Here is a 21,310-nt window from a genome sequence, read left to right as displayed (position 1 = left end):
CCGAAACAAGGAGAAGTTTTAAAATTTCGAAAATTGAAATTATTATTACAGAATGATGTGATAATAATTGCAGATATGGAAAGTTTATTAAAACCTATAAATAAACAAAGTGGATCTCATACAATACAAATTCACCAACATATACCATGCAGTTTTGGTTATATTGTATGTTGGAGTAACAACTATATGAAATCAGATTTAGTTATTTATCGGGGAGAAAATGTATCGATGAAGTTTATGTCTGCTATGGAGAATGAATTAAGAAAAATCATAAACATATTAGATCAAGAAAAACCATTAATACCATTAAATAGTTCTCAGTTACAGGAGTTTAACCTATCCACTGAATGCTCAGTTTGTGATAGTAAATATACGAGTAACAATAGAAAAGTTAAACATCATAACCATTTAACTGGTCAATTTATTGCCACGGTGTGCAACAAGTGTAATTTACAAATTAAGCGTCAAAGTAATTTTATCCCTGTCTTCTTCCATAATTTGTCTGGGTATGATGCACATTTATTTGTGAAAGAATTAGGTTGCACCCCTGGAAATATTTTTGTAATTGCTGAAAGCACTGAGAAATACATAACATTCTCTAAGCACTTTAATTTTAATGGTAGACCTATCGAGTTACGTTTTGTAGACTTATTTAAATTACTACCGTATAGTCTCGAAAATTTGGTGTCAAAATTAAAACCTGAGCAATTTGTCTATACAAAGCAATATTTTTCTGATGAAAAGTTTCCTTTAATTCTCAGTAAGGGGATTTATTTTTATGAATATATAACAAATTTAGATACATTTAAAGAAACTGAATTTCCTGAAAGAGAGGCGTTTAGTAGCAAATTGAATGGAACACAAATTTCCGAGACTGATTATCAATATGCAAAACTAATTTGGCGTGTGTTTAAATGTGAAAATTTAGGGGACTACCACGATCTATATTTAAAATGTGATGTACTTCTCACAGCAGATGTGTTGGAGAATTTTAGAAAGACATGTTTAAATGCTTTTTGTATTGATCCGATTAATTGTTTTACTGCACCTGGGTTGGCATGGCAAGCCATGTTATATAGAACAAAAATTGAACTTGAACTTTTATCAGATATCAATATGTATATGTTTGTAGAAAAATCGATTCGCGGAGGTATTACTCAAGCTGTGTTAAGATATGCCAAAGCTAATAATCCTTACGTACATGATTTTGATGCGGAAAAAGAAAAATCTTATTTACTGTATATTGACATGAACAATCTGTACGGACTATCAATGATTGACTATTTACCATATGGTGGTTTTCGGTGGGAGTATAAAATTGACAATTGGCAAGACAAACATAAAATTATCAATTGGCCCACGGATAGTGAATGGGGATTTTTTCTAGAAGTGGATTTAGAGTATCCAAATTATTTACACGAATACCATTCTGATTTTACGTGTGCTCCAACTAATGAAGTTCCACCGAATGGTAAATATTCAAAATTACTATTGACACTTAAATCGAAATCGAATTATATCTTGCATTATAGAATATTACAATTTTATCTAAAACAAGGTTTAATATTAGTAAAAGTACATAAAATATTATGGTTTCGTCAATCTAAATGGCTTGCATCTTATATTCAGGAAAATACTCAACGCCGTGCAACTGCTACAATTGAATTTGAAAAAGATTTCTATAAGTTATTAAATAATTCTGTATACGGAAAGACAATGGAGAATGTACGAAAACGAATTGATATAAAATTAATTAACAATGAAAAAAGTGTAAAAAATTAGTAGCGCAAAATCAGTTTGAAAATTGGGTAAAATTGGCTGATAATTTGGCATTGTTTCATATGGTAAAAAAATCGGTAACCCTTAATAAACCAATTTACGTAGGAGCGACAGTTTTAGAATTATCAAAATTAGCTATATATAACATCCATTATAATATAATGAAACCGCGATATGGAGATAAAATTAGAATTGCATATATGGATACTGACTCTTTCATTTACCAAATTAAAACTAACAATATTTATAACGATATAAAAGATATGAATGAGTATTTTGACACCTCAAATTATCCTGAAAATAATTCTTTATATAGCACACAAAATAAACACGTTTTGGGTAAAATGAAAAACGAATTAGGTGGAGTTCCTATGATTGAATATGTTGGGTTACGAGCAAAAAATTATGCTATAAAAACTGGTGAAAATAAAGAATTGAAAAAATGTAAAGGGATCAAGAAAAATATAGTTAAAGAACAAATTACGTTTGACGATTATAAATCATGTATATTTAAAAACGAAACGATTCATAAAACACAATTTGAAATTAAAAGTAAATACCATAATTTAACAACAAATCAGGTAAGAAAATTAGCATTAGATCCGTATGATGACAAAAGAAAAATTTTAAATTGTAATATACACACTGTTCCTTGGGGTATTATAATAATAAAGATGTAAAATGTACGATTTGTATATTGTAAATACGATATAATTTTTTTTGGATATATTAGTATTAAAAAAATATGTCACAATCAGTTCGAGAACAAATAGTTGCAGAATTACATAAAAGTGCAAGACGAAACTATCCTCGAATACCTGTTATAACGAAAGGGATTCATGATTTATGGCAAGCTGATTTAGTTGAAATGAATAGTGGAAAATTGAAAGGTCTAGCAAAAATTAATCGAAATTTCAAATATTTATTAACTGTGATAGATACATTCTCGAAATATGCTTGGGCTATTCCTGTGAAAAATAAAACTGGGAAAGAAATTACACAAGCATTTATAACAGTACTGAGAAAAGCAAACAAAAACCCTAAATTTTTACAAACTGACAGGGGTCGAGAATTTTATAACTCAGAGTTTCAGAAGGCGATGAACCAAAATAACATTAAACATTATTCCACGTACAGTGATGTGAAAGCAAGTATTATTGAAAGATTTAATAGATCATTACGTAATTTAATGTGGAGAAAATTTACACTGCAGGGAAATTATAAATGGATTGGCATTCTACCGGAATTACTACATAATTATAATAATACTATTCATTCCACTATTAAAATGAAACCTATCGACGCTATTAAAAAAGAAAATGAAAAACATCTATTGACAAACATCTATTGCAAAAAGTTTTCTGTGATAAAAAGAAAAAGTAAATTCAAGATAGGTGAATATGTAAGAATTAGTAAACTTAAACGTCCTGGTTTTGATAGAGGTTTTACACGCAATTGGAGTACAGAAATTTTTCGAATTGCTAAAGTTTTCTTCACTAATCCTCCGACATATCACTTAGTAGACTCAAATAATAAACCTATTGAAGGAAGATTTTACGGACACGAATTACAATTAACGAAATTTCCAAAAACATATTTAATTGAAAAAGTGTTGCGAAAGAAAAATAATAAGGCCTATGTGAAATGGTTAGGTCTGCCAAAAAGTGAAAATCTTGGATCGATTTAAAACATACTATATTGTAAAAAAAGAGAAGTCAAGAATTTATAGGTGAAGCATGTCGTCACAAGTATTTTAAATTCTAGCAATGGAATGGAAAATTCCTTTTACATGTATGATAGCAGGTCCTACAGGTTGTGGAAAATCATATTTTGTTAAAACATTTCTTGACCATTATAGTAAGTTATTTAAAAATATTGTATGGTGTTATGGTGAATGGCAACCGTTGTATGATACTCTTTCAAACTGCACGTTTAAAGAAGGTTTACCTCAAAATAATGAATTTCATGCACATGAGGGTCCACATCTTGTCATTATAGATGATTTAATGCGTGAGTGTGACCATCGGATTGTAGATATTTTTACTAAGGGTAGCCATCATAGAAATATAAGTGTAATATTTATCACACAGAATATTTTCCATCAAAAAAAAGGAATGCGGGATATTTCGTTAAATTGTCATTATATTGTTTGTTTTAAAAATCCTAGAGACCAAGCTCAAATTAATTATCTCGCACGACAATTGTATCCAGGTAATACAAAATTTATTCAAGAAGCATATCAAGATGCAACTCGAATTGCACATGGTTATTTACTCTTTGATTTAAAACAAAATACTCCTGATGAGCAGCGAGTTCGAACAAATATCTTTCCAACAGATTCTTTTAATTATGTTTATGTACCTGTAAAAAAAATAATAATTGTAATATGGTTTATATTCTAACAACTATTTATGCTTTAATAGCCGTAAAAAAATTATTAGTAAGGAAAATGCACATATGTTAAAACTTTTAGCAAAGTCAAAACCGAGAGCACGTAAGGCAATTTTACAAAATGCAGATCCTGATTTAATTCGTTCTATTTGTGAATGTTCCTACAACATATTACAGGGAAATGTTCCATTAAATAAAACAGAGATAAATAAGCTAAAAAAATATAAAAAGGAACTGAGATATTTGGTGAAAAAAGGTCCGTCATTAAAACAAAAGAAAAAACGAATAATTATACAAAAAGGTGGTTTTCTTACTGCTTTGCTTGCACCTATTATTGGAGGTATACTATCTAGTTTAATTAAATAATTATGCAAAACGCACAAAAACTTATTTTAATCGCACCAGAAAAATTACATCATTATCAAACGATATCTAATCTTGATGATGAAATGAAAGAAATTTTAAATAATAAAAGTTTAAATGTAGAAGAAAAATGGACAAAATATAGAGAAGTCTTACAAAAATATTTAAATATAATTCAAAAACCGGCAGCAGTTACAACAACAGCAACAACTACTACGGTGGAAGAAGAACAAGAGGACGAGGAGGAGGAAGAGGAGGATGATGAAATAATATCTACTCTCCCTGAAATTTGTAAACGTAAAGCGAGACCTTTATTACGTAAATTGAAACAAAATCCAAATATTCAATGGGACGATAATGGAAATGTGAATATTAATAATAAATTAATTCCAGGTGCAAATATAGTGGATTTGATATCCGATTTTGTTAGATGTCGTAAGAAAAATATTTGAGTTGCCGGCTGGAAACCTTTTGCTACATTATTAGCAAAAGCCAATATACCCTTAGAGTACATTGGTAATCCTCAACGAATAGATTATATTAGAAAACTAACAGAAGACGAAGAAGACGAAGAGGATGGTCCTCCACCCCGTAAACGCAAATGGTGTACTTATAAGCAATATTAATAATATTCTATTGTTATCTATTGATATTTTTAAGTATATAGAAAGAAAGAAAGATGAATGAGCCCTACCTCAATTATTACATATATCAAGCAGGAGGTAATTATAACGTGTATAGAGGTACAGCATATCAAGAAGGTTATGGCATTGGTAGTTTTCTAGGAGGTTTATTTCGTACTGTATTTCCTTTATTAAAACAAGGTGCAAAAACTGTTGGTAAAGAATTGATACGTACAGGAATTAATGTAGCAGGAGATGTACTAGATAATAATAGACCTATTGAAGAGTCTTTGCATGATCGATGGCAAGAAGCTAAAACAAATTTAAAAAATAAAGCTCAAAATAAATTAAATCAAGTGTTGGAAGGATCTGGAAGAAGAAAAAGAAAGAAAGTTCATTTTAGTGGTGGTGCTGGTGTGAAACGGATAAAAAGATCCAAAGATATCTTTGATTGATTAATTATGGAGCAAAGTGATAGTTTTTATCTCACACTTCCTAGCAATAGTTCTATGGAATATTTTCCTCAAAATACTCTTGCTTGTTATACTACTAAATTATATCAACCTATTGTACTGGAGAAGGGAGTGTGGGAAACAGCTGTTGTTGAAGTGCATTATACAAGTTCATTTCAGAATGTTTCCAAATATACAAATAATATTTATTATCGTCTCATGAATACAAAAAACTGGAACATAACTCAAATCTTACCAGGCCACTATTATCATGTTGATGATATTCTATCTCAAATTAATCATAAAAGTGATATATTAAATTTACAATTAAAAGTCAAAGCATCAGTGAAACGAATTGAGGTTAATAGAGTAATAAAAGATCAAGAGAAGCATATAGAAGTACGCCTATCTCCTGAACTAGCCCGAATACTAGGTTTTGATCATACACAGCAGGAAGATATTGCACTTGTTCATCATGCTCGTTATCCACCTGATTTACAAAAAGCGCTACCTACACTTATGTATATTTACAGTGATATTGTAGAACCACAAATGGTGGGTGACACCGTAGCTCCGTTGTTACGTATTATAAATACAAATATTACAGAGCATGGTATTAATAATGTACATATTTTTGATAATCCTCATTATGTCACTGTGCAACGTAAACAATTTGATCAAATTATTATTGATTTAAGAGATAGTACACGTAATCCACTTCCTTTCCAATATGGCAGTGTATGTGTAAAATTACATTTTCGTAGACGTAATATGGTATTGTAAATTTTACCATGTGTGAATATTAATAGTAAGAAACGAAAATGCAGTGTGAGTGTATGAAATCAGAATTAGATTTATTTGCTGGTTTACCCACTCAAACCAGTATTATAGGTAATAAAATAGTTCCATATAAACCTGTGGCTTCAATAGCTGATAATGCACCAATAGAATTTGTAGTCCCCGGTCATGGGGATGACTATATTGACTTACCGCACACAATGTTATATGTTAAAGGTAAAATTACTAAATCAGATGGTTCTAATTTAACTTCTGCCGATAAGAAAATCGGCCCTGTAAATGATTTTCTCAATGCAATGTTCAGTGAAGTGCAATTATATTTAAATAATCAAATTATTTCCTACTCTTCACATACATATCCATATCGATCGTATATTGAAAAACTACTAAATTATAATACTGAAGCTAAAACAACGCATCTTCAAACATCAATGTGGTTTAAAGATACGGCAGGGCATATGGACAGTGTGGCCGATGCTAATGTAGGATTTAAACAACGTTTTCTTCTCACTGCTTTAAGTCAGTCATTTGAATTATTGGGTTATATTCATGCTGATATTTTCAATCAGGAGAAATTTTTACTGAATGGTGTACAATTGCGTATTAAACTAATTCCAGCTAAACCTACATTTTGTCTAATGGGTGACGCAGATGCTGATGGAAAAGTTGTAATTACAGATGCAACATTGCTTGTGAAAAAGGTTGATGTATCACCAACAGTTAAAATAGCACAAAATAAAGTATTACAAAATCCTAAATTTAGAATAAAATATCCTATAACAAAAGTGCAGGTGAAGACAGAAACTCTGCCACAAGGAATTATGGATAGTACACTTCCAGATCTGTTTTCAGGCATAGTGCCTAAACGTATTATTATTGGTTTTGTTACTAATGCTGCTTTCAATGGTACTTATCAAACAAATCCATTCAATTTTCAACATTTTAGTATGTCATTTTTTACATTGTATGTTGATGGAAATCCAATGCCCTTCAAACCTTTACAACCAGGTTTTGATAATAAGCTATATGTACAAGCATATTCTACGTTATTTACAGGTTCAGGTATTTATTATTCTAATCAAGCTAATAATATTTCACTCGCTGAATATCCTAATGGTTATACTCTACTGGTGTTTGATTTAACTCCTGATTCAAGCGCAAGTGCTGCATTTCATACTAGTCCACAACGGCAAGGAAGTGTACGTTTAGAGGTTCATTTTAAAGAAGCACTGCCATCTCCTGTAACAACAATTATTTATGGTGAATTCTCTTCAGAATTAGAAATTGATTTCCAGAGAAAAATATATATTAATTAAAGAAAATGTTAAATACAATTGAGCTTTATGAAGCATTACAACAAAATTTGCCTAAAGATCATTTTATTGGTGTATATGCTGCTGATGAGTTACCTTTGTTTATTCATACATTTCCAGCCGCCATAATTATAAACACTGATTCTAGTGATAAGCCTGGTGAACATTGGGTTGCTGTTTATATATCTAATATGTGTGTGGGAGAGTATTTCGATAGCTATGGTATACCTCCCTATATACAACATCATATAAGGTTTTTAAAACGAAACTGTCTGTATTATACATGGAATAATAGACGTATTCAAGGTGATTTGTCTCAATTTTGTGGACATTACTGTTTCCTATATTTTGCATGTCGTGCACCTGGGTATTCGATGCAGGATTTTTTAAACAAATTCTCACTCACTACTATTGATGCTAATGATATTATGCTTTATTCATTTATGAGAGTATGATGATGTTATTTTTTTTTAAACTCCGCCATTGCCGGTCCCAAGCCCTGGATGAGAAAGGAGGAGGGTTGGGGGTGTTCCTACCCCCGTAAAAGAAAATAATGTTGAGTTGGAAACGAGTACACTTCTATTCTCTGCTATGTTCAAATAAGGGTGGAATCCAAAACGAATACACCCCTATTCTATGCTATGTTAAAATAAGGGTTGGAAAACGAGTTCACCCTTAAACAGTGCTCATAAAAGGGAACGAGTTCACCCCTAAAAATGGAGGCCTGCTATGTTAAAATAAGCCATGCTCTTTTATTAGCTGTGCTATCTGCTATGTTAAAATAGGGGTTGGAAAAGGGAACGAGTTCACCCTTGAAATGTTACGTAGTCTTATGTATTATCTGATCTTCTGTGTGTTCGTAAGGGTTGGAGAATGAATACACCCCCGTAGTCTTATGTAACTTCTTCTATGTTTTATGTATTCACTGCTATGTTCCAATAGGGGTTGAATATTATCTATTCTCTGCTGTCTTCAATTAAGGTTGAAAAATAAGTCATACTCTTTTACTAGTTCTGCTATGTTCAATTAGGGGTGGAGAAAATGAATACACCCCCTGTGCTATGTCCGCCATGTTTCGTAGTCTCTGTCATGTTGAAATAAGGGTTGGAAAATATGCTCATAAAAGAGAATGAATACACCCCTAAAATGGAGGTGGTTGTGTTTGTTATCTGTTCATAGTCTCCATGTATTCTATGCTATGTTAAAATAGGGGTTGGAAAACGAATACATCCCTTCTATGTTATGTGTTATCTTCTCTTCTCTGTGTTCGTAGGGGTTGGAAAATACGCCATGCTCTTTTATTAGCTGTGCTATCTGCTATGTTAAAATAGGGGTTGAAAAAGGGAACGAGTTCAATTTGCTCTTCTGTATGTTCGTTATGTTACGTAGTCTTATGTATTATCTGATCTGCTATGTGTTCGTAAGGGTTGGAGAATTAATACACCCATTAAAATGGAGGTTGTAGTTTTATGTGCTCTTCTATCTGTTCGTGTTGGAAAATATGCTCATAAAAGGGAATGAGTTCACCCCCTAAAATGGGCTCGTAAAAGAGAACGAATACACCCCCTTAAAAGTGGTCATAAAAGAGAATGAATACACCCCTAAAATGGAGGTCGTAAAAGACCGTGGGCTCACGGTGCACGGTGGTCAATTTCCCAGGGGCTTGTGAGTTGTTCAACGCTGGCCCAGGTCTGAGCCAGATCGATCCATTTTCTACTACTAGAGATGCTTCATCCATTGAAATTGTTCAGAATCTAGTAAGTGACAGTGGCTTGAAATGTAACTTGGCTTTCATATTTGCCAATTTCGGTTTGTTGACTCACTCTATAAAGGATGTGGAAACTACAGTAGATTTATTGAGTACTTCGGTTAAAGAAGTACAGTGAGTTGAAAGAAAGCTGAATGTTCTTTGTGCTTCAAAAGCTGAAGTCGTAAGAAAAAAAATTAAGGATTAGTTTGAGAAAAACATTGGCTATAAAACCCTATGTAAAATATCTGACGTGTTGGAAGGCCAAAACACAAGTGAAATTGATGGTGTGTGTATTCTTGATGTGTCTCTTTTCAAATATGCGAGGTTAACATCGTGTGATGTAGAACGTTCCTTTTCTTAATATAAGGGCATTATTCCGTGACAATAGGCATGGCTTTTCAATGGACAACTTGGAAAAGACGTAAGTTATTCACTACAATGCCCATGGAATTTCGACATCTGATGAATATGAGCCATTGGTGAGCAACAATATTTATTTTTCTTATGTTGGGCGTTTTCTCATAGTTTTCCTTGTTACTTTGTTAATTTTTTTTTATAATTTTTAGCATTTTTTAAAATTTTTTAGCACATAAAAATAAATTAAGTTTTTAGCACATACAAATCTGGGCCCTGATAATAGTGATCATGCGCGCCGACTACGTGGGTGCTCTGTGGCTCCGGCACCCAAACAAATAATCTTGTGGGTGCGGCGCACCCACAGGATTTTTAGTTTGGACCCGCGTTTGAACCCGTTTCGTTTAAGTCAGCCGTATTATCAACTGAGCTAGGAGAGCCCCAACTTATCCTTATAGTACTGGTATATTTTACTTTTTCCAGCACAGCCCTTTATGACAGTACTCATAAAATATTGTAACTAAAAAGAAATAAATCAAATATTGAGATTTCCCTGAAAACATACACACGTCCCGCCATTGATACGCACCCACATAAATTTTGGAAAGTGGGTGCCGTTGATAGTGATTACATATAGTTGACAATTGAAATATGTGCAGCTCTAGTTTTTTAAAGCCAGGGATCGTGAATGAAGGCTGGTTATTCAACCATGGTGAAACTTCGGCTGATAGGGAGTTAGAAGAACGTTGGGTTATTTTCTACATCAATGACTTGGAAAGAGAAGGTATTTTTGTGGATATATGGACTTGTTACCAGCGGAGACACAGGAATAATAATTCTGTAGAAGGATGAAATAATAAAATAAAGGAGACCTTCATCTGGTTTATGAAACATCATGTTAGATGTATACCCTATGCGGTGCGCAACGGTGTCCTACACAGTCAGGGCCGGTGCTAGAAGTTTTGCCGCCCTGGGCAATACTTTCACATGCCGGCCCTTTATTATTTTCTTTCTTAAATTTTGCCACTCCTGTATTCTTTTCTTTTTCCAATTTTGCCGCCCCTCAGACTTACCTCCCTGGGCGGTGGTACGGCTCGACACCCCCTCGCGCCGGACCTGTACACAGTTCCAGTGATTTATTTGTGGATTTTGTAGAAGGGGGGAATGTTTATGCAAGATTGTGTTCCGTATAACAGAACAACTTTAAAGTGGGGTTGGGACAACTATATTTTTAAACCTACCTACTTTGAAATTATGGTACTAGTTTGATAGGAGACCTCCAAGTTCATCATTTTTTAAACTTTTTTAAAAACAATTTTATGATAAATACGGATAGGTACGTTAGATAAGATTTGGTTAGGTAGATTAGATTGCATGCGTTAGTTACCTTACTACTTTTTGTCCTACTGCTGAGGGCAAGTGTAGAGCATCCACTAAAAGCCCTATATTATAGTTGCATTGCAACCTGCACACCTTGTCATAGCAAGTATCACACTCCTACGTAAAAAGGTTTTGCTACGACAAGTAATTCTTTAGTCTGTTCTAATTTGGTCCTTAAAGACTAAATTCCCAGCCCGAACAATAAATACAACAAAAGGTAAGAGTTTACTTTGGGCAGAACAGTGATAGGTGTACATATACTTGAGCCTAATTTTAATAAATAGAAGGAGAAAGACGCTACTAAATGTCATTCCTCATTATCATAAGTAAGTTTTAGTATCATTTTGCTCCTTGTACTTAATAAAATTAGATTCAGGGGTGTGTGCACCTATCAATGTTCTGCTAAAAGTAAACTTTTGGACAACAAAATATACTGGTATTAAAATGAATCCAGAATTGAACAAAGACAGGGCTAAGCTGAATCATGACTTACGGCATGATATCTAACACTGTCTTTAGAAATTAACAATACTTTCACACCGTACCTCACTTTAGCAATACGTAGAATAGTGTAGCAATACGAGGTTGTTTTACATCGGATACCGTCTTTTTCCAAGTTGATGTCCATTTTTTATCCAGCTGATGGCATACTTTTCTGCATTGAACGAGGTAATATCTGGTCCATTAACGTTTATGAAAATAATAAATTCGAGGGTTTTTACAGATAAATGGTTTCTAGTATCAGTATGTTGGAAGTTTTAGCTGGAAAAGCCTCTCTCACACTCTGCAGAAGAAACTGGAAGAACACTGATTTCCATGTTAAGATTTTGTAGATTTGGGCCAATATTAGGTTTCATCTTATGCTCTCCAAATTCCTGCAGAATTTTGGCTGAATCATCAGAGGAAAATTTTAATTCTTTTATTTCTAATTTTTATTTTTTCTTTTCTTTTCTTTTTGAAATTTGCATTACTTCTTTGTCGCCGTTTAGCTTTCTTGCAGACAATTCTTCTCGACAATTGGATTGTAGCACAACCTCGGCCCCACTGAATGTTTCGAGCGTATGTTATCTGTTAGACCTTTGCAATCTTATTTTCTGGTACTTCACAAGAGAATTGTCTAAGGGTTTTGCCAGTGAGACTTCACAAAACTGACCAGTTTCTTCAAACTGACGTAATTGCTCCATGGACACGCCGCCATTTTCTTTCAACGCTTCCAGAACATTTACAGTTTTTCAATTTTGCTTATTACCTGTACAAGGAATGCAGACTTTCTTGTAGAAACAGGCTAAGGATATGTAGAGGTTCCAGCGCATCTCGGATCATGGACATTTCATAAACAACGTTCCACTTAGTGAGTTTTACGTACAGATCTGAAAATATTGCACGCTGCTGAAAGCTTCTCTGCAAATTTGTAGAAGCTTCTCGAAAGTGTTCCACTAGCGCAGGGTAGGACTTCCGCAATGCTTCTACTGAACGGTATGAAGAGCCTAACCACCGTATATCAAAAACTTCGGTAATATTATAGAACCGAATCCTTAGTTCTCCTGATATTAATTCGATTTCTCTCCTGTTCTTCGGGGGACATTGATTAAACACTGTGCAATCGCTCTACAAGGCTTTGAAAATGAACCATATCTGAAATCGTATTTACAACGTTATGAACAACCAGTCCCAGATTATGACTCATGCAGTGAAACACGAATAAATTGGTGTCTAATTCTCTCTGGAGTAAAGAAACAGCACCGTTTATTTCGCCTTGCATGTTATTTGGGCAAACAATACAAACTACTATAAGTCTTTCCCGTAATATCATTTTGGAAAGATTCATACTTTCACATATTTTAACTATGGAATTACAAACCCCTCTGCCTGTTGTTACCTATATAATTCAAATAAACCTAAAAATATATTGCTACACACCTGATTAACTACAGTACGGATATACACAATGAAATCAGATTTATGAGACACAGTGGAGGATTCGTCCATTATTAGCACGAAGGATTCATCGGAATTCGCAAGATACTGGGTCATTTTTCGTTCATTTCTGAGCTACAAAGTCAATAATATTTGAACACGTAACATTAGAGTAGAGAACTTGTTCGAGGTTCATTCCATTTATTTCTTACTATTTAATAAAATGCACGGTAAACAAGAGACGATTTTGCCCAATAAACAGGCAGTTCTAAATATCACAGTTGTCTTTTTAACACGAATTTCATTCACAAATAACACGAAAGCTTCTTACTTTCTTACTTTGTGTACCGGAATTGCTTGCCCTTTAATCGTCAGGAGCTTTTCTTTTATTAAAATATAGTCTAATATCCATTTCCTTATGTTCTTTTTAAGTTGCTAATCATTGGTATCAGCTGCAAGATTTTTCTTCGGGAAACAATTCTATAAGCAAGACCAGCATAGCTCACGACAATAAACATACTAAAAAAGTAAAGAATTGTTACTAAAATATTGAGTTGAATTATTGTACTTTAAAACAGATTGTATAGCCTAAGAAAGGTGGAAAATATCTTCCCAGGCTGGGAAGATAGAATTAAATCTAGAAACAAGGAAACCAAAACTTAGAAGGGGGGAAATTCCCAGGCTTCCCTGGCTACAAATAAATCCCTGCACAGTTCTACGAATCAATTTTGATGTCAGATTTACTCTACCTCTCACCATTTTTCAAGACCAAAGAAGATCTGGTTCTGATTCGAAGATCACGTGACTAAAATCAACCAGTCAGGAACAAGAGAAAGTTACCACCAAAAAGTAGCTTAGAAAAAGGGTTCATAGAAGAACCTTTTTTTCTATGAACCGGCATATAGACCATAGACACCTGATTCGTCACATGTTCTGACTTCATAAGTCAGCCCAAATCCGACAGTTTCTATCTACTATGCATTGCTAGCGCACTCTGTCTGAAGGTTCTAAATTTGATTTCCTTACTCAAGTTTTAAGTAGAAAGAACGAATGTAGTATACATGAGAATCAAACTTAACTTAAAAGGGATCAAAAGAAAGAAACGATATAGACCTACACAGTGATGAGAGGATTGAGAGAATTACTCAGAGGTACGAAGTTACTAGCAATTTCATAAAATGCCTGAGAGCTTGGACCCAAGAATTCAAAAGCTGGATTAATGCATAATCTTCGGTGAAATTGAAAATGCATTTGACGCTGATGCCTCCCTGTTCATATACGATATACAGGGTGTCCAATATAGAATGCAACCCGAAGTTTGGGATAGTAGAACTTTTGAACCTGAAGTGATACAAAAATAATGGTTATACCAAAATGAAGCCTTGTTCATGCATATATTTTTAAACTAGGAAGCAAAGATTGAAGTACACTAAGAATCACACAGTGTTGTCAGATGTAACCGAAGGTGTAAATCTTTTTTCTTTTTTTGCAAAACATGTGAATTGACTTATAACTCATACGTATGGATGTTCTGTCGTTAGTTTTCAGTTTGTTTAGTTGGAGTGGCTTGGAAACTATGGAGTAGAGAAAAAAATTTTTTTTTTTCAATTTCATCGATAACTAATCGGATGAAGCCTCTGTAAGGGGGGACTAGGGAAATCGTAGTTTTCATAAATTAACACTCTGAATTGGCAACTTTGCTGATGTTTCAGTGCATCAAAAGGTGTGTTAAGGATCTGTCTACATTATGCAATTCCTGAAAGCAATGAAAAAGGAACTTTGAAATTATCATGACAAAATTTTTACTTACATGCACCCAGTAACACTGCTATTCATTTCTATGAGGCTATTTAAAGCAAGAGGTATACAAGAACAATTCTCGAACTATTCAAGACCTGGAAACGAACATTCGCAGTGCCATTAAGAACATTAACACTTCTAATCTTGGTAAAGTTGCTGCCAACCTGATGAAATGTGTGAACCAGTGTTTGAATCAAAGCAGGTCACACTCCCAGCATCCGCTTTAGAGCTGGTAACTCATTTCTGATAGTAGCAGTGTTGCCGGGTGCATGTAAGTAAACGTTTTATCATGATAATTTCGAAGTTTGTTTTTCATTGTTTTCAGGAATTGCATAATGTAGACAGATCCTTAACACACCTTTTGATGCACTGAAACATCAGCAAAGTTGCCAATTCAGAGTGTTAATTTATGAAAACTACGATTTCCCTAGTTTCCCCTTACAGAGGCCTCATCCGATTAGTTATCGGTGGAAATGAAACATTCTTTTCTCTACTCCATAGTTTCCAAGCCACTCCAACTAAACAAACTGAAAATTAACGACAGAACATCCATACGTATGAGTTATAAGTCAATTTACATGTTTTGCAAAAAAGAAAAAAGATTTACACCTTCGGTTACATCTGGCAACACTGTGTGATTCCTAGTGTACTTCAATCTTTGCTTCCTAGTTTAAAAATATATGCATGAACAAGGCTTCATTTTGGTATAACCATTATTTGTGTATCACTTCAGGTTCAAAAGTTCTACTATCCCAAACTCCGGGTTGCATTCTATACTGGACACCCTGTATAATAAGGTTAACAGGTTGACTGCAATGAGTACCAATAATGGTACTCACACTACTTGCCACAGTTGCCGTGAGTACCAAATTTGGTACTCGCAACTTGTTTTCTTTTCTTTCACGTGGACCTATATCGGTACTAAATTTTCATATATGTTATCCTGTATTTGGACAGTGTAAAAATCACGCTTTAAAAGGGTAGCTTTAACGTTCAAATATCTTTGTTTTTATGAAAGATATTGCATTATAGATATAAGAGTTTTCTGTCCGTATATTACTGGATTTCTACATGTACAGTTTTATTTTACTCCACAATTGTAAAAAATGCGGATTTTGGTGAGACATGCAAGTTGATGACGTAATTATGCCCGAGTACCATCTTTGGTACTTGGGCATAATTACGTCATCGACTTGCATATCCAGCCAAAGAATGAATCACCACAGAGGGGCAAGGGGGAATTTGTTCCTCTCATATGGAAATGAAAAATACTACTGATTTTATGCAATTTGCCTTTTAATGTGAAGATTCTGTAAAATAGTGCGTACTTTACTGTATTTTGTCCACCTGGATAAAAATCTACAGGCGCCCATAAACCAAAGACTGAAATTTGGAAAATCTGGTACTCAGTACTCACCAGAATTTAGACTTCGATTTATGGGCATCCGTAGATTTTTATCAAGAGGACAAAAAACTGTAAAGTATAAACCATTGTACAGATTCTTCACATCGAAAGGAAAATTGCATAAAATCAGCAGTATTTTCATTTCCATATGAGAGGGACAAATTCCCCCTTGTTCCTCCCTGGGGATTCATTCTTTGGCTGGATATGCAAGTTGATGACGTAATTATGCCCGAGTACAAATTTGGTACTCATAGGAAAAGAGCAAATTTTTATCTCGGTTGCCATGAGTATCAAAGATGGTACTGTGGCATAATTACGTGATATATCACCAAAGTCTGCACTTTTTGAAATTGCGGGGTAAAACGAAACTGATAATGTAAAAAAAAAAAAAAAAAAAGTATTGTGGCCTCGGGGGCAATGCCCACGATAATGCCTTGGCAGTCAGCCTGTTAAAAATGCGAAAATAGTTCTTATTTTAAACATACTAAAATATGTAATTGCGCATTAGCTCGGGGTTTCGACCATTTTGCCTGTTGAAAGCCAAGAAAAAATGTGAGAGAAATTGGTATTCTATTATTAATGTTGCTATATCTAATTAAAAATTCCTCAAAAATACTATTGATGAGATGTATGATTCCAATTGTACTTAGTTTTAAAGTCTGTGTTAATAGTCAATTTGTGTGTTTCAGGTAATTGTAAAGAAAGAGAGCGCCACATTTGAAAATTCTACTCCCAAAAAGAAAGCACAATGTGTGGGTGGGTCATTGAAGCAAAATCGGACACATAGACTTAGTGAAATTTCATAAAAATCCACGGGAAACAACAACCATTACCGGTACGTTCATCAACTCTCGAATTGCACAAGAAATTCATGGAGACAGGCTCAGTTTTGGACGAAGCAAAAAGTGAATTAAAATGAGTATCACAGTAACTCAGAGAATCTTGAATTTTTGATTGAGTATATGACACTACAACTGACTGAATTTCAACACGATGGTGCATCACCCCATTGGGGCATACATGTTCGTGAGTTCCTGGATGAAACATTTCCCAGTCGGTGAATTAGACGGGATGGCCCAACTCCCTAGCTATCTCATTCACTAGACATAACGCACTTAAATTTATTTCTGTGGGGTTATGTGAAACATTTGATCTGTTTTGATATTTGAGTTTTGCCTCCTTTTCAGCTGCGATGCTATATAAGATGTGGGCCTACAGCTTAACCTGGAATCCGAACCACAAGAGCTCCCTCCGGGAATCGAACCTGGGTCTTCCACACCAAAACTGCATATACTAACCGTTTAGCCACGAGGGAGCTCAGGCTATGTGACGAACATTGTGTGTCCAAGAAAAGTACGTTTCTACTGACCATTACCACCATTGGTAAGGGTATGCTACAGCGGACATCTCAGGAAACCACATTTCACCTTGATGTCCTTCGTTCAACCAATGGTCCCCATATTTATGTTTATTAAGTGATGAACTGTTACCATGTGACTAATTTCTATATATCTACCACTGCGTATATGCTTGGAACAAAATCTTAAGATTGTAGAGATAACTTATGCACACCCTGTATTTTGACACTTCCAGTTGATTGCATTTATGACTGGAGTCTTCAAATAAAGACAGTGCACTTTCCTCGTTGATCGCAATGGGCGCAGATCTTATTATCAAGTTGCAATTTTGACATCATTCCAAAAGAAATTTTTCGAACCCAGATTTTCCGATTTCGAAGTAAAAGGAAAAAGATTTTTTTCTTTTCGATTTACTCTTAATTCTTTTTCGTTAGAAGCTACTTTTTATCTATCAAAGCAAATAATCCTATGTAATTTTGAAACCTTTTCAAATCTGTAGAGCAACTGTAGGGACAGATAAAACATAGGGGATTTTCCACTCCCTTCTGCTCCTCGACATAGTCACTGCTAGTGATGCAAATCTAATATGTAAACGTCATTCAAAACTAATTATGCCAAGGTAACCTCTAATACGATCATTCAATTAATAAGTTTATATTAAATAGGTAAGTTCGTTATCTGTAGATCTAGTTCTTTCTTATTATAATATGTTGTACCCATATTACGTCTTAATAGTCAGGCGATAAGAAGTTTTATCAGTCACTGAATTGATAATTAGATTTAGTATCACAAGTTCAAAAGTTATTACTTTATTGTGTATATATATATATCAAGACCAGAGTGAAGAACTAAGGGCAGTTACAAGAAACAAATGTTGAGATAAATATTTATCTGCAAACTTTTTCCGACGTAAAATTCTAACTTTATACTAAAAATGTTTAAAAATAGGCCTGATTGTTTTTACGTGATGGTGCTGACTTTTAATATGAGGACCTCTCCGGTCCGTGTTTCCTTGCGTTTCTAGCGCCCTGACAAAGACCATATGTAGCGCGAAGAATGACCACAATCGGTAAAAACCATTTATAAATTATGATTGAACACATGTTTATTTTATTATAATAGAACAGTGTTTCTCAAAGTGTGGGTCGCGACCCATTGGTTTGTCTCGGGCCGTTTTTTTTTTTTTTTTTTTTTTGGTGGGTCGCAAGAAGTTCTTCCTTTTAATTATAAAAATTTTATTTTGATGCAGAAACATATGTTGTGAAATACTACTCAGGAAATAAAAATTGGAAGCGTTTGTTAATGAGGTAAAGTTTAAGTGTTTACTCAGAGCCAGGCCCTGTTGTACAGTCAGTAGAGATACTGGGTTAGGGTAGAGAGTGGGTAAGTCAAAATCTGTCACGGGGTAAGGTAGTGTTAGCTCTGTGTTATCTTTCTATGGAAACACTTTAACTGTCTTTACGTATGCGTACAATTTCATATGATACAGTTATTGAGAAAGAATGTTTATGTGTATTTGAATAAATGTAGGTGGGCCACAGAGTACTTTTATTATTTAATGTGGGTCGCAGTAACAACAAGTTTGAGATACTGTAATAGAATATGACTTCTTTTTGTATATAAGGGTGGAAACACTTGACTTTTTTCCGAGAAGCTAGTTCCAGCGATGTTCACTAGAGGTCGGTTGAAGCGACTTACACGTATGACATCTGAACGACATTACAAGAACTACGTGATCGCTTTCCCAACCCCTGAACCACACATAGCTGCTCAGTCATAGCTACCAGCTTAAGAAGAAAGCTGAGTATAGACAACCAGACATCAGAACCTATATCGAGATAACTTGAACTTAAAATTATCTGGCTGCCGAGCTACTTCATTATTTAACTTATTGAGTTCTGCTTCCCAAAATTATCCTCTGTAGGCCAAAGAAGAATTTGAGAAATACGTACGTAGAATAAATGACTAGAACATTAGTCAACGAATTGTATTTTTTGTCTTCCACATGGACAGAAATAAACACTATTGAAACGATTCATGATGATGTTCACTGAAAAGCCATATAGACGCCAACAACGTCATGTAGAAACGTCAACGTCAAGTGTTATGTCAGTTTATACCGTTTTGACTTAAGATAAATTCAAGACAGATTTTCATTTTAAGTAAATAGCCTCTCCTGAACGCAAAAATAGCAATTAAAAATTCTTAATACGTACGTTTTTGTGTGACGGAAATGAGCTGAATTCTTGCGAAAACTTCAAATTAATTAATTTTGTTGATATACAATTTTAATTACGTCATTAATATACTAATTTAACTACAGAATCTCACTTTGTGTTATTACTGGTTTAGAACCCTCCAAATTTTGATTGTTTTTCAAAGTTCGTGATAGTGTAGCGTCCTTAGTTTGCAACACTTAATAAATGTGATGTAAATTTTCATTTTCAATGTAAATTGTAAATGTGACCTAATGTCTTTTGAAAAAAATCAACCTTATATTGGATTGGTAGCATTGTCAATCTTGTGGTATTAAAGAATATACCAAATAATGCCCCCCCTTCCGATATTTGCATGGTACAAAATTTCACCGTTCTTGGTCAGTTAGTTTAAAAGTTACAAGGGCGTATCAATATAAATGGTGAATGCAATGTATATAGGGTATAATAATTAAAACTTGCTGGTGTTACACACCCCATGAAGAGATATGGCCTAGTAGATAATTGAGATTCAACTAGGTGCACTGGCGCAAATCCCGGGGGTGAGAGCAGTGTTGGGTAAGTTACTTGTAAAAATGTAACGCGTTACAAGTTACTTTACTAACGTGTTACTTGCAACAAAAAAGTAACTGTTACTTTACTTCGAAACGCGTTACTTTTAGGTCCGAACTTTAAAAATATGAAAAAAATTATGACTTCAATTTTCCGTACTACTATTACTACCGCTATTATTATTATTATTATTATTATTATTATTATTATTATTATTATTATTATTATTATTATTGCATGTTCTGAATCGCTTTATGTAAATGCAAGGACAAATTTTTACTTGATATATGAACATTTTCATATAATGTAACATTGATAAAATGCCATACTGCGTTATTCGTAGGGATAGACACAAGCGAGTTCGAGCAAGTTTTCTTTGAAACTCGATTCCACTAGAAACAGACATCTTTGAGCTCGACCTGAGAACTTTGCTCGAAAAATTTCCTCCAACTCGACTCGAATTGGGGTCGAGTTTCGAGTCGAGTCGAGCCAAATCCGGTATATTACATACACAGTATATTACATAGACAGTATAATTATTATCAATGATACTACTACTACTACAACTTATATTTATTATTATTATTATTATTATTAATAATAATAATAATAATAATAATAATAATCAGGGACGTACGCAGGGGGTGGGTCCTGGGGGTTTGGACCCCCCCCCGAAATCCGGATTTATTTTTAAATTTAGTCTAATTTTAGGGGTAATTTTACAATTTTTAATATAATTTAGCCTGAAATGGTGTTTGGATCCCCCGAAAAGCTTTGGACCCCTCCCGAAATAAATTCCTGCGTACGTCCCTGATAATAATAATACTGTATATAAACATGAAAGATAGGCGGTTTGTAT

This window comes from Thermobia domestica, chromosome 3, assembly GCF_964235325.1.
Source record: "Thermobia domestica chromosome 3, izTheDome1.hap1.1, whole genome shotgun sequence".
In the NCBI taxonomy this organism is placed as follows: domain Eukaryota; kingdom Metazoa; phylum Arthropoda; class Insecta; order Zygentoma; family Lepismatidae; genus Thermobia; species Thermobia domestica.
The sequence above is the reverse complement of the archived record's forward strand: the minus strand, read 5'-3'. Positions refer to the sequence as shown.